A 15914-nucleotide genomic window follows, 5' to 3' on the forward strand; every position below is an offset into this window, starting at 1 on the left:
GACAAACACAGTCATGTACAGGACCCACGACACACACACACACACACACACACACACACACACACACACACACACGCGCCACAGGCCTATCGTCCATCTACATCCACAGAAAAAGCACTCTCTCATGTTTCTTCCATCAAAACCTCCATATGTGGAATCTTACTGATCATTTTATGCTATATTTAGCATACTTGAGTATTATTATCAAGTCAACTTGAAAAAAAAAAATCAAATAACAATGTCTGTTATGCATCAAACAAATGAATTATTAAATATTCAAAATGAATGTAACAATATATATATACAATGTCTGCTATGCAATAAAAATAAATATTACATCATGAAAATTGCTATTGAAAATGCTGTATTTGTTCGGGAAAAAATGCCATTAAAAAAAGAAAGAAAGAAAAGAAAAAGTTATTTTGTGAAAGCAGTTCTAAGCACAACACAATATGCAATATGAGGAAAAACAACCTGTGCACCTAAGAGTAGACATACAAAATGCAAAATTTCACCCTTCAGCAGCTGAGACAAATCAAGACAGTTTAATTACAGCACACGAGCAGCTTCTTTGGCATCTTCCCATTTTCCAGAGTGATTTTGAGGGAAATGTTCACATTACTGCCCTGCCAGTGTTACTTATTCTAACAAACTGTCTTTCTCAGCCAGAAACACATAATGTCTCTCCATTTGTTTAGCTGCGAGGGACATTATAGAGAAACGATACGTCTCGAGATTCAAAATCTGAGCACGAGGGAAAAACCTCAAGGGTAAAATCAATTCGCTGACACTAATTGAATCAATACATTACATGTTTTTATGCCCGTGTGACAGTCATATATACAACTCTGAGGGTTTGATCGGGAAAACAGGAAGTTTAATGTTCATCGAGCCGTGCCGCTTTCTGAGGGCCTGTTGAGTCTCGTATTTACCACCAGTCCATCTGTTGGACACTTCACACGGTTTACTAGCATGCCTGTGCATAATAAAGCTTTTTTATTTGCTTAATTTAATTTGCTTGACTGCATAACAGACATTATTTAAAGTCAACATGAAATCAAAAAATGACATTATTTACTATTTATTAATCAGCTACCATTTACTTGAAAATGCTTTATCCATTCATGTAATGTGTGTGTGTGTGTGTGTGTGTGTGTGTGTGTGTGTGTATATATATATATAATATATAATATATATATATATATATATATAAATAACAGGCAAACAGGTACTTGTATAAAATATATTTTTAATGTAATTTTTTTGGATATTACATAAAATTAAACAACATCACATTTTCTTTTTCACGAATATGAGCACAATGGCAAAACGTGATATTAATTTAATTTAATTTAATTTAATTTAATTTCATTTCATTTCATTTCATTTAATCTTTAATTTAATTTTATTTAATTTAATTTTATTTTATTTTATTTTATTTTATTTTATTTTATTTTATTTTATTTGGCAATGAAACATGTTCCAAACTACTTGTTAAAAATCTTTTTTGTATAAAATCTTGTATAAAATCTTTTTTAATGTAATTTTTTTTTTGATATTACATAAAATTAAGCAACATCACAATTTTTTTTTTCACGAATATGATCACAATAACAAAATTAGTAATATTTTTTTTTATATTTTATTATATTATATTATATTACACTATTTTATATTTTATTTTATTTTATTTTATTTTATATATAACAAAACATTTAATTTTATTTTATTTTATTTTATTTTATTTTATTTTATTCGGCAATGAAACATGTTCCAAACAAAGTCCAGCAATCCACAGCAACTGTTGTTTTTCTGATCAATACACAGCAGTAATTTGTTACTGAATGATTCAGCTGCTTTAAACGAATCTTTGAATAAATGATTCTGTGACTCAATCATAAGTGATTTGTCATCAACTAACCAGCAGGTGGTTTTAGTTATATACATATAATATGACACTTCATAGTACTTTAATACCATGAAGTGAATACCACGATATTACCATGGTAGCCCTATTTGTCCATGGTACTATGGTAACACAATAGTATTATTTGAATTACTTTTATAAGAAAGTGTCAAAAAGTTCAATGGTACCATAATATATTTCAAAATACCACGGTATTACTATCATTATCACAGTACATATTCGTAAGGTTCAAGTCCAATACGCTCTTATTAAATCCACTCTAAAAAAAATCATATGAAGGTGTGTTATTAAAAAAACTACTAGATTCATCTTTACTGATGACAGCTCAATCATCCATCACACAAGAAAAATGACAAAAAAGTTACAACGGAGGAAAAATAAGACTTTGACTTTGTTATTAAGTCACTTTTGAAGGTCATGCAGGCTTGTGACATTTGCAAACAAGTTTTCACTGGCTCGTAAAGTTTTTGAGTCATAAAGGGATGTTGTTTATACATATAACGCACTCTCACTGCAGTCCAGTGTAAAAATTGTATTTAAGCAGATAAAACACTAATTAACTGTAGCTAGGAAACCAACTTTAGAAGCAGCACATTTGAAAAGAATTGCTTGAACAGTAAAGATGAGGTGAATCGAGGATGGAAATAAGACAAACAAATTCAGCATCTGAACCGGCCGGTTCTCCATTAAAGCTCTAATTTTCACAGAAGCAACTAAAAAGCATTTCACGTCAGTAAGCGACTGATCCGTGGATCCAATTTCACAAGTTTTTATGCATTTGTTTATTTTATGCAACGTGAAGCAATTATACTAGAAGACCATTAAAACTCAAAAAGTATCAGAGAGATACTGAATATACTTCAATGATGATAAAAGGATCTGACTGTAAAGCCTGCAGTGAAACAGATAAAGCAGGCACAGGCCGGAATATTGTGCTTTCAGACATCAACTTTGAGAAGTAGTCCATTACTTTATGGATGATGGAGCAATAATACACCAAACCACCTGGATCCTGATGTATGTGACCTCAATGGTGCAGAAAATGCAACAAAATTATTATTATTATTATTATTATTATTATTATTATTATTATTATTAACCAAAGAACAGTCAATATATTAGTAGTATTATATTACTATTAGTGCTGGGCAATCGCATCCAAAATAAAAGTTTTTGTGTACATAATACTGTATATATGTGTATACTGTGTATATTTATTATGCATATATAAATACACACACTCACATGCATGTATATATTAAGCTTATATATTAAATATATTTATATATAATATAAATTATATGAATATACATATATACATGCAAATATTTTCTAAATATATACTGTATGTGTGTGTCTACAGTACACACACATATATTACGTACACAAAAACTTTTATTTCGGATGCGATTAATCGCGATTAATCGTTGCCCAGGACTAATTACTATATTACTGTATCAGGTTAAAACATAAGATTCACATAAACATAGGAAATATTATAGTATTGGTTTTATGTTTCATTAACGCAGAAGCTGTGTAAACATCAAATAGAAAAGCAAAATACAATGCAAACCACACTAAAAAAAAAATCATATCAAACCAAAAAAAGAAACATTACATCCACACCATACTCAACCCATCCCTACAATAAAAACATAACTCCTTCATATCAATATGATAATATGATAATATTACATATACCGGGGCTCAGCGAAGAAATAAAATCAAACCTAGCCAGAAGTATTCCTTTTCACAGTGTATGATAATTTATTAATGAGCGCCATATATAGCAGCCCATGCTGAATTGTTAATTATGGAGGCAGTTGAGTGAGAACAGATATCACATTGCAAAGTTCATTTTATGCACTTGGAAAAAGTCCTGGCCAAAATTTACTAATCTACATTATTCATTATCAGCCTCCGCTTCCTCTTTGCTTCATAAAAAGGGCTCTAGTTTTCATTATGGCGCTCTATTTCTGTCGACAACGAAGGGACGGATTTTTTTCAGGTGATATTAAGAGGACGAAGACAGGAAGGTGCATGTGAACTATCTTTCCTCCCGTCAGCCAAATTACTCTTGACACAAATCGATGGAGAAGACACACGACTGGCCAATCTCACAGTCCTGTCATTAAACCTCTGTGTTGTTAATTTGTGCTCACATGGAACCTATTACAGCAAACTGGATGATGGCATTGATCGGCACGAGCTTTCCATGAAAGCGGCCAGAGAAAAAGTATTTGATCTTTTCATTAGATCCTAACCTTCGGTTGAACTCATAAATGCCCCCGGAAGAATGACGGGATGGATACGTGTTTCATTTACGAACAAAAGAGGGTGAGAAGTGTTCACAAAAGGCTGATTTAAGACTTGATTGTCAATTAGAGGTGCATTGTGGGTTGGTTCGTGGTGAACGAGCGACTACGGGGCATGGAAACCCAATGCAATGGCACGGTAATGGCACAGGCAATTAAAACTTGGAGGGTTTCATTGGCATACTGTGCTATAATGTAGGTCAGCTGAACGTCAGTGACTCACTGGAGAGAAAGTATTGAGTTGCCATGTTGAATGAGGTGAAAATGCAAACGCCGCTTCAGGGGAAACTCGATCCTGTAATGTGATGGACACGTTACGCTCTCAGATGTCTGTAATGCCAAGTGAAAATGGATGTAAACTAAGATTCGCTCCAATCTGAATGGTCGATTTTTCACATCAGCACAAATCTGTAATGCCATGGAAAACATAATGCCTATTTTTGGGACCATTATTATATTTTGCATTGTGATTTTCACTCAAAGTATCCTTCTACTGTAATACAAATGTGTACATGTATACAGTACATTTGTGCATGCTTTTATTAAAATGTATTTAATATCCTATATAGTAAGAACGATTAGAATTAGTGCATGCCAAAACATAATGAAAATAATAAAACAAATGTGTCTGGATGTTATGCAACCCCATTACAGCTCTTTTTAATTAAATTAAATGAACCTGAAAGTGAAGTGAAAATGAATTTGATGGTAATTATGGAAGGCCACTGAACTGACAGAGAGAGAGAGAGAGAGAGAGAGAGAGAGAGAGAGAGAGAGAGAGAGAGAGAGAGAGAGAGAGAGAGAGAAGAGAGAGAGAGGAGACTTCATTTTAACAAATAATTGTGAGAATTTCATGTAAGTGATATTATTGCTTATTTTAAACTTCATTTTAACAATGAACTGTTTTTTCTTTACTCTGAGATGAAAAAATGCTTCCAAACTGTATGCAATGAATATAATTAAAAAAATCAAAATAAAATTAAGACTTCTTCAATAAAATAACGAATTAAACAAAATGTTGAATTTAAATATATGCTAAAATGATAAAACAAAACAATAAAATAGTAAAATAAAAAAATAAAGATTTAAATGTTCTACATGAACTTATCTATTTTAAAATAAAATAAAATAAAATAAAATAAAAATATGGGTAATTATGGAAGCCAGCTCCCTTAATCCAAAAAAAAAAAAAAAAACTCTAGTATAAATAAATAAATAAACCAAGAATTTTACGTGACTAAGGAGTCGGTGCCTATTAATGGACAGTATTTACAGTCAATAGTGGCAGCCTGTTTTGCTGTATCAGAGGTATGTTCTTTTAAAGTACATACTGTACATTTAATGCAAAGTATGTAAACTGAGAAGTGGCATATTACAATCCATAGGCCCAAATTTCACGTCCTGTATCCTGTCTGTAATTAAAAAACACAATTCAATATACTCTAAAGACTTTCTTCTTTTCTTCTTCCAACATCCCCTTAAGCTACAGAGTGTGAGCGTGCTGAATATAAGAGCACTATGATCAGTATTAATTACTTGTGTGCATTAGCTCCCCCAAACTGATTCAAATTCAAAGGCAGAATGACAAAGCTACATGTATATGGCACTTACTAAAAGTGCTCCCTCTCTGAGTGTGTCCTTTAAGTGTGGTCTGGCAGTTTAATCACGGGTCTCTCCATCTGTGTGAATGGACCCGCAGTGCCTGCACAGCGCTCTCTGTTTGGACCTCGGCCTTTGAAGAGCACTTCTGTTTGTTTACTCACAGGACTCAAATTGGCCGTGATGCTTGGTTAGATTTCCATCAGGAGCTCGCAGGAGGTCAGAGACGAGGCCTCGCCGGGGACGGTGGAGTCTGAGGCTGCTCTGGCGATTACATGCAGGTGCTCCGCTTTACTCTCGACTCTAGATTTACTGTTTGATGGCTGAAGGTGGACATATCGTGAAAAACTACGTAAAGCTATATCAAGGGATCTAGATATACTCAATATTATTTAGTTGCAAAAAGCAAACTACCCTAATTTTTGTATTTGCAAGGATTTTGACAATTTTTTATGCATGCACATGCAGATAAAGATGCCTATTAAAAACTTTGCAAATGCACAATTTTTGGTAGTTTGCCTTTGGCAACAAAATATTATTTTAAGATGATTTTGAATTATAATTTATTTATATATTTAAATTTTTCAATTTATTTTATTATATATATTTTTTAGTAATTTTGTTATGTGCTTTTCTCTTTTTATATTAATTTCAGTTTTATTTATATTAATATTTAGATTCATTTCAGTTTTATTTTATTTACAAAAAAATGTTTTTAAGTTTTACAGTAGTTTAGATGTAATGATCCTGATAGTAATAACCCTGACAAAGAACACACTAAATTGATCAATAGTGATAATAAAGACTGTTGAAATGATTTATGATTGACATATGAGTCATCTTGAAATTCTATTCATCTGAATAGAATCCTGAAATAAGATGTGCCACATTTTCCACAAACAAAGCATCTTTAACACTGATAGCAAGATTATTATTATTATTAGTATTATTTATTTATTTTTTATTTTTTTTGAGCATCAAATCAGTATATTAGAACGATTTCTGAAGATCATGTGACACTGAAGACTGGAGTAATGATGCTGAAAATTCAGCTTTGATCACAGAAATAAATTAAGTTTTACAATATATTCAAACAGAAAACAGTTATTTTCAATAGTAATAATATTTTATCATTTTTAATATTTTGATCAAATAAATGCAGCCTTAAAGGAGCAGAAGAGATTTCTTTATGAAACATAAAAAATCTTACGTTAACTATTTTATGCCATTTATAAAATAAAACACTTTGTATTCATTTGATAACATAAAATGCTTCCTGTGTAAAAGGATTTTGCTGTGGTAATGCCTCTCATCCTTTTTTTTTTTTTTTTTTTTTTTGTCCTTAATGGCCTAGTAAATATAATTAATTTAATTTTCCAAATGCTGAAACGTCCTGCACCATTAATAACCTGCCATTAATATCACATTTTATAATCGTTAAAAGCAAAGAGCAACAGCAAAGGGAATTCTTTATCTACAGACGGAAAAAAACTGCAGTCCAGCGCCATCAAGGTTAAGTTTTTTTTCCCTTCTGGCAAAAATAAAACGTTCAGGGTAAAGATAAAAATAAGGATAAGAGATGGAGGTCGAGGGAGGCTAGGGCTCTATCAAGGGATTTGGCGGACAGGAAGTGTTAAGTACACGGGCCGAACCTCTCGGCATGAACTGTAGCGCAGGAACGACGGGTCGCCGGCACAGACTCAGAATTGATGGCTTTCATTTGCTGGGAAACATCGGCTGAACCGGTGCTCAAAGGTCCATCAGCGTTTCTACAGAGTGTCTCGTTTGGGAAGATCAAGCTGTTTTGTTGACACAAAGCGAAAATCGAATTCTTAAATGACCAGTTTATGGCTTCCAAACAAACTATTTCAATAAATTAGCAGAAAAGCAATACACTTCAACAGAGAGGATTTTACTTAGAAAGTAACCCTTTAATTTGGTTAAAACTACTAAGTGATAGACTGGTTTAACTCTGCACTGCAAAACATGATTTACTTCCTCAATATTTGTGTCTTGTTTTCCAGTACAATATATCTCAACATTCTCAAACCAAGCTATTTTTACATGAGAAGTAAAATTACAAAAATAAATAAATAAACTGATTACAAAATAATAATAATAATAATAATAATAATAATAATAATAATAATAATAATAATAATAATAATAATAATAATAATAAATAAAAAAAGATACTAAGTCTTGTTTTCTGAAAAATGCATCAAAACAAGAAACAAACAACAACAAAAAAAATCAATGGGGTTAGAAAAAATACACTTCAAAGGGAAATAAACATTATTTTTTTTCTTGCCACAATGCCAGATTTTTTCTTGTTTTAAGGAAAAACTCACAAGTTTCACAAAGCATATGTACAGTAGTTATACTTATCAAGTAATCAATAAATTGGAAGAAAAGCAATACACTTCTGATTTATGAGTCACAATGGCAAGATTTTACACAGTAAGTACCCCTTTAATTTGGTTAAAACTACTAACAGATTAGGCTGGTTTAATCCTGTAATGTATATTGTGTTTGACACATGAAATTTAACGGTCTCCAAATTATCAAAATTTAGCTGAAAACCTGTTGCACTCAATATACTACATGCCTGCTGTTGCCTAAATGATAGTTTAGATTTCTTTAGCAAGTAAACAACCTAAAATGGTCACCTCAAGGTAATGGTGTATGCACTTTTTTTTCTCATTTTGGGCCTTACAAAGGTGTTTTTCCCCCTCAATATTCTCACTATATCATAGTATATAACAGGGCTGCTGGAGCCCTGGAGTTTCATGCCTCAGACCGGCCCACTTTAGTTCATGACTGACTATGGGCCTATTAAAATAATGTAATTAAAACCTCAGTGTATACATCTGCAATAGTGCACTGTTCTCTACAGCCTTGTAATTCATTGTATTTTTGCTCACATATCTCCAACAACTGATGTTTTTTTTTAGCAAGGTGCCTCTGTCGGGGGAGTCAAAAGATAATCACGTCATCCCTAGGGTTGCCAATTTACTTCAGAAATGGAAAATAAGGTACAATTGTGATTCTTTATGAGAGAATAAGGGAAGCTCAAAATATTTGTACTACACCATAATGTCTTCCTGTAGCTAAAAAGTTCTCAGAAAAAATCATTTAGCCATAAAAACCTGATGCTTTAGACCCTAATATGATCCTCAACATAACACCAATTGAGTATTTTTGTTTGCATCAGATGTTACATCAACGAAGCACGACAAGTACTGTCATCATTTCCCACTTTATTATGAACACGGCACACATATCACAAAAAATAACAGTTTTGTCTGTGCCAGATGAGCCTTGACAGACGACAATTTGACCCACTTGAAAGTAACTGTAAGATTCCCAAACTGGGCCTAAGATGATTTAATTTGTTGATTTGGACAGATTGCACTGGATTTTATTCAACAAACGTAACACGAGCCAAACATCCGCCGAAAAGCTGCGGCTGTGTAATTGAAGTAATTGCTTCCTAACCGAACGCAGAAGCGAAGAAGCACAGCTGCTCCATTCACTGCATTCAGACGCCCAAGACGTGACGTCAAAGCGCTCAAAACCGTTGTTGGGAGTGTTGACAAAATGTGCGTCTGAGAAAACAAGCCATCGCAACATGACACAGTTGGTGCTCTTGAAGGCAGATCAGTGCAGTCTTTTGATATGTCAAACACTCTCTGACTAAATGCAGGGTTTGTATACACTTTGCAAATAGGGCTTGACTGCAGCTTTTCTAAGAAAACGGCCCGGCGATCGGACGCCCGCTGCAGTGAACTCGAGGTGTGAAAGCGTCTTTATGAGAAGCACGGATCCTGACACTGAGATTCTGTTCTGGTGTGCTTGTTTTGGGTGGAAACACACCTCAGATCCACGCTAGCCGAGCTCCTTTAAATCAGACCTGACGGATATGTAAACAGTCCCTGGAAGGAATGTGTGAAGGCGTTAAAAGACGACAGAAAGATGATTTAGAAGTTCAGAGTTTGAAACAGACTCCAGTTTCAGATACCTTAAAATGTTCAGACATAAATTTCTGCTAAAGTCTAGCGCTTAATTTAATTCAGAGTGCTTTCCCGTGTCTAAGTCAGGATACATTTTTAAGAAAATAATTGGCATTTAAAAATAAACATCCTGTTCTTATTGGTAGCGCACAAAAAGCATTTCCTGCTACAATTCACCCCAAAAATAAATGGAAAAAACAATTTGATTTTGCATAGAGAAAAATAAATCCTTTTCGAGCTTTTTTTTTTGTTGTTTGTTTGTTTTTGCACTGTGACAGTATTGTTATGACTATATTAAGGCCTATTCACTCCAAAAGCAAAATGATAAAGCAAAACAAACCAAACAAGGATGTTCTATTCACAACAAATATTTGCAGGCTGAACAAAAAGTAAATTAATGCCAGTTCAATAGACACAATTCAAAGAGATATGCAGAGCTGCAGCAGCTCCAGACATTTGGCAAAATATGTGACTCATTGGATGAAGAAAAAAAAAGAAAAATCAGCCTATTCTTGGAAATAAAACATCTTGCTTGCATTTAATATTACTGGTAAATATTAATATTTTTTTCTCTGGCAATATTGTATTAAATTAGATGTGTCTTCACATGATGGTAATGAGAACTGGGGAAAAGTTCTCATGTCACATAACAAAATTATATTCATATAATGTTTTATATAAAATAGAATTCCTTTAATTTATTTTGTTATAATTAGTGCAATATAATAATATTTATTTATTTGTTTGCTTGTTTGACTTTGTTGCCCTATATTGGGTAAAACTAAACAAAATATATACCCACAAAAAATTAACCCACCCTCAAACAAAATGTACAGTTCATCTATAAAAAAAAAAACAAAAACAAAAACAAACAAACATAAAAAAAACAGGCAGAACAAATTGAGGGAACACATCTAATTGCAATTATTATTATTATTATTATTATTATTATTATTATTATTATTATTATTATTGTTGTTGTTGTTGTTGTTGTTGTTGTTGTTGTTGTTGTTTTATATAAAATTGCAATACTAATATTTATTTATTTATTAATGAATTCATTTATTTTAAACCATAGCAGCAGAAAACCACAGGGAAACTTATAATATTATAATATTACATTTTACAGAATAGCAGATTGTTGAACTCGAAATGTTCTTGACAGGTTTGGTGAAGTTCACCTTCTCAGTCCATTCCTCTGGCATCCGCAGGGCTGTAGTCTACAGGCCTTCAGCAGGTGTCTAATGTGAGCGTCTCCAGGCGTCTTCTCTCTGAGGATTACGTGGGGTGCTGAACGTGGGTTTGCTGTTTATTGTCAGTCTGCATATAAAGGAGCGTGTGGGAGGCTGCTGGATCCCGGCAGGAATAATTAGTCTCTTAAAACGATGGAGCTGTCTTCATCGGCCAAGGACAATTTAGACTTCATCATGAAATAATTACAGAGAGGATCATCAAATACTGTGAATGCTCAGTCACATTTACTCACAGGCAGTGCTAAACAGAGCAGGAATACATAACTACAGTATGTGTCTCTACAGAGCTGGTAAATATTACAAACTGTGAAGTAAAGCTCTCCTTTTCTCCCATGATGACTGTCTGTTTACTCACGTCTTCAGTATACAAATAGCACGCATGCTTTCAAAGGCTCCACATACGCTGTAAAACATATTGTTTACCTTGAACCTCTGTTGTGGAAAATGACTTGTTGTTGCTGATGCATGCAATTCTAAAAGCATCGTGTTTTTCCTTTGCAGATTCCATGGATGAACATATAATTCCAATATAGTTTGTAGAAACTGAATTTGTCATATACATTAATGGCAGAACGGCTGGAATGGCTTTCAATATGATGTCTGACAACAAACAGCCACAGCCACAGCGCATATGCTTATTAATGTTAATGGCCACTTGTATTAGCAATACACATTAATAAAAATATATAAATGAAGACAGCAGAGAGATCTGTATCTCATCTCCACTGTGAAGTTTAAAGAGGTCAACAACATAAAAAGTGTAAAGATCAGCAGAAGGTACAAACTACTAAGTAATTAGGCAAACTTTTCTTTTCAAATAAATCAAATAGCACTCCAAGTTATTGTTAAAATTTAATAATTATAAATTGCTATATACATAAATAATATATATTATTAAATTTGTTATTTTGTTTGTGTGTGTGTTTTAATGAGAAATGTTGTGTTGGCATCTAACTAAATTTAATTTAATTTAATTTTTCCATTAATGTTAAACTAATAAATTATTTTTATTTTTATTATTATTATTATTATTATTATTATTATTATTATTATTATTATTATTTTATTTTATTTTATTTGTATTTATTTTTTTGTTAACTATAGTAACCCTGACAGGAATTCCAGGAATGCAAATGAATATTGAATCAAATGAATCATATGATCGAAACGTACAGTCCAAATGGATCAATTTGCTGTCTTCAAAACTCTGGTATTATTCACCTAGAACATGAGATATTACCAACAATAAATGTTCAGTGCATACGCCTGAGACAATTAACTAAATGAATGCCATTTAATAGCATCCGGAGAGTCATTAAGGCACTCAAATTTGCCAGAACTTTGGACTTTAGCAGTTATTGACTAATCAGACCCAGTTTTCCGAGTTCAAATGAAGACTTTACTGGGGGCTTGTGAGCTGATGGACCTCAAAAAATTTTATCTCACTGTAGAATATTCACACCGGTCTTAATTGGACAGTTGGTCTCACAAGTCAGTGGAGAATTCGATAGTGGCCCGGGCGGTAATCGCCACACAGCTCTTCATGCTTGGCCAGCTGTGGATAAAGTGCTACATTTTAATGATGGGATCTCTGCATCTCTTTCTCTAAAGCTCTTCGGAGCAACGGGAGTTTAGTCTGAGCTAATAAGATGCAAATGTATTGGGAGACTACAGCACATCCTGACTTGCTACTGGAAATAAAACAAAACACAAAGATGTTAATACACATCTCATGCTGCACTTGAACAAAACAACAGCAAAGAAACATCTTTCATCTGTTTATACAGCTTTTGTTTAGTATGTACAAGGTGTGCATGTGACCATGACTACAACAGCAATGAAAATATATAAGAAAGTATATATGGAAATTAAATAAAGGCTCTACATGCATCAGTATAGTAGAGAAGAGGGGAAAAAAGAGAAAAAAAAAGTTTTTTCCCCTGACTAAATGTGCTTTAAAATTACTTTTTATAAAAAATATATATATACTTTTTATATAAATTAATGCTAAATTAATCTAATGTTACATTAAAAAGAAAGAAAGAAAGAAAGAAAGAAAGAAAGAAAGAAAGAAAGAAAGAAAGAAGAAGAAAGAAAAAGAAAGGAAGAAAAGAGAAAAAAAGAAAGAAAGGACAGAAAAAAGAAAGAAAAAAAGAAAGAAAAGAAAGAAAGAAAGAAAGAAAGAAAGAAAAAGTAAAAGAATAAATAACAGGATTTATTTCACGTTTATTTAAGTCACTTGTCATATTAAACTAAAATATATGCAATTTCTGCATATTCTAGGTAATATGTGAAAAGAAAATCCTCTTTTTACATCAAGAGTGTCCTTGTCTCCCACGTCTTTAGGCGCATAATAAACCAGGACAAACACACCATGTGCTTAGTTATAGAGAAGCCTGGCTGGAAACAAACGGGTTTCATCATGGTCTGAGGGTAAGATTGGAAAGAACATTTGCTGCTAAATGTCTCTCATTAGCATTAGCATTTGAGTGAGAGAGTGTTTCAACAGCCTGAACCGCAAACACGCTGATTAAACCCTTCCTGCAAGAAAACAACTATTTCCCTGCTCAAAAAGCCACAAACGCTTGGAAAGCAGCGTTACGCGCTAAAACAAAAATGCTCTGGAAGATGGACAGGTTATCATTGGCCAAAACCTTTACTCAGGCATTCACAGATCCAAAACCCGCTCTGATTTATTTTTCAGAGGCACAAAGTCAGCTTTGATTGTTCCTAATAAACTGTTTAACTGCACTCACAAGTGAATATTAAGTTATGTTGTGGGATAATTAAATATATTCTAAATAAACTACAAACATAAAATTATATAAGATTTATTTTTGTCCTTACATTCTTTCTTTGTGTAACTTCATCCCTCTCAGTGACACAGCTGACTGAATGGCTCATTATGCAGCTCATTATGCAGGCGCTTTGTCTTCTCAGGTGTGAATTCATGATAGTTGACGCCTACTCGCATATGACTTTTACCAACAAAAAAGTGTCTTAGAAAATTCAAATCAATATATTGGTTTTCTGTAAGTGAGTAAACAAGATTGATTTTCACATCATTTAGAAAAAAAAAATCTTATAGGCTACAAGCTCCAGTTCTCAAAATTCCTGGGAACCAATTTTCTGTATGTGTTTTATTGCCTTTTTCAAGTGATTTAACATTTTTAGTTTTTCACTAACCACGCATAACATTTTTTTTCTCAAAAAACACAATCATGTACATACATGCTCCTCAATATTATTATAGCCTAGTTTGTGCTGATTACAGTGAGATTAGACTTTAGCCATTTAGATATTTATAAGAAACTGAAAAAAGCACAAATGTCAGGGCATGACAAAACTTCTCCAGGCCCCAAAAATACCCTTAGACTCCAGAGGGTTAATGTGTTTTTAACAACACGGCATTGCACAACAGGCCAAATCAGGCCAGTATATGATCCTCTGCACGACAGCTGCTGTTGTCCTTCTATTCAAAATGTATTTTATAGCTATTTTCAACAGTGGAAAACAGATCGTGACGTTCCATTAAATGGCTAACGCTCACTTACTGTGCGGCGGACACAAAGGTGAGCCACAGCTCCCTATAATGAAAGCCAGCTGTTTGTGTGAACTTAACCTGCATGAGAGGGAGGTGAACGCAAACAGCCATTAAGAGCTGTTTACCAAGACGCTCCTCTGGACTCAAGACGTCCAGACTCCAATTCAGATGACAAATATCAATCTCACATATTACACAGACTCAAGTCTTTACTCAGAGTTTAAGAGGAATTTCATGACTTTCTATTTTCTACAGTCAAGACGCTGAAGTCCTCTCGAGTACAGGATGATCACACTATCCATAAACCATGATGTTTACAAGACAGTTCCAGGTACCTCAGATAATAAAATGGGGTTAGGCAGGGTATTTTTTCATGAGTTCTAATAAATAACTAAAATATAAAATAATATTTATTTCTTTGATAGTTTGTTTGTCCTTGAATAAGTATTCATTTGCATTTAAAATAATGTCATACAGGGTTAACAAACTAAAACCATAAAAAACATTACTTGAAAATAAATAAATAAATAAATAAATAAATAATATATATATATATATATATATATATATATATATATATATATATAGATATATATATATATATATATATATATATATATATATATATATAGTTTTTATAAAAGCAAATGACATTTTGGTGAGAACTAAGTTTTTTTTTTAAAGAAATGAATACTTTTATTCAGCGAGGATGCATTAAATTGATCAAAGGTAACAATAAGGGCATTTAGAATTTCTATTTCAAATAAATGTTTTTCTTTTAAACTTTCTATTGATTAAACATTCTTGAGAAAACAAATGTACCGCAGTTTCCACAAAAATATTGGGCAGCACAACTGTTTTCAACATTGATAATAATCAGAAATGTTTCTTAAGCAGCAAATCATCATATTAGAATGATTTCTGAAGATCATGACACTGAAGACTGGAGTAATGATGCTGAAAATTCAGATTTGATCAAAGAAATAAATTAAATTTTAACATATTCACATAGAAAGCAGTTATTTTGAACTGTAAAACTAATTCATAATATTAATGCTTTTCATTATTTTATAAATGTTTTATTTATTTGGTAAACTGAAGAAACTTCTTTTAAAAACATTAAAAAATCTTACTGATCTAAATGTGTTAAACACATTCCATTAAACACACTTTAACAGCCATTAGGTAAGATAAGCACCAATGTTTGATACTAGCAGCAAATATGAGTACTGTATTGCAATACATTGTAACAAATTTTACACA

General features: G+C 32.6%; 1 protein-coding gene across 1 annotated transcript in view; it reads right to left on the minus strand.

The window, feature by feature from the left end:
• gpc6a (glypican 6a) overlaps window positions 1–15914 on the minus strand; it is a 201906-nt gene that overhangs the window by 42767 nt on the left and 143225 nt on the right. The window lies entirely within an intron of this gene.

This window comes from Cyprinus carpio, chromosome B1 (genome assembly GCF_018340385.1).
Source record: "Cyprinus carpio isolate SPL01 chromosome B1, ASM1834038v1, whole genome shotgun sequence".
Classification (NCBI taxonomy): Eukaryota; Metazoa; Chordata; class Actinopteri; order Cypriniformes; family Cyprinidae; genus Cyprinus; species Cyprinus carpio.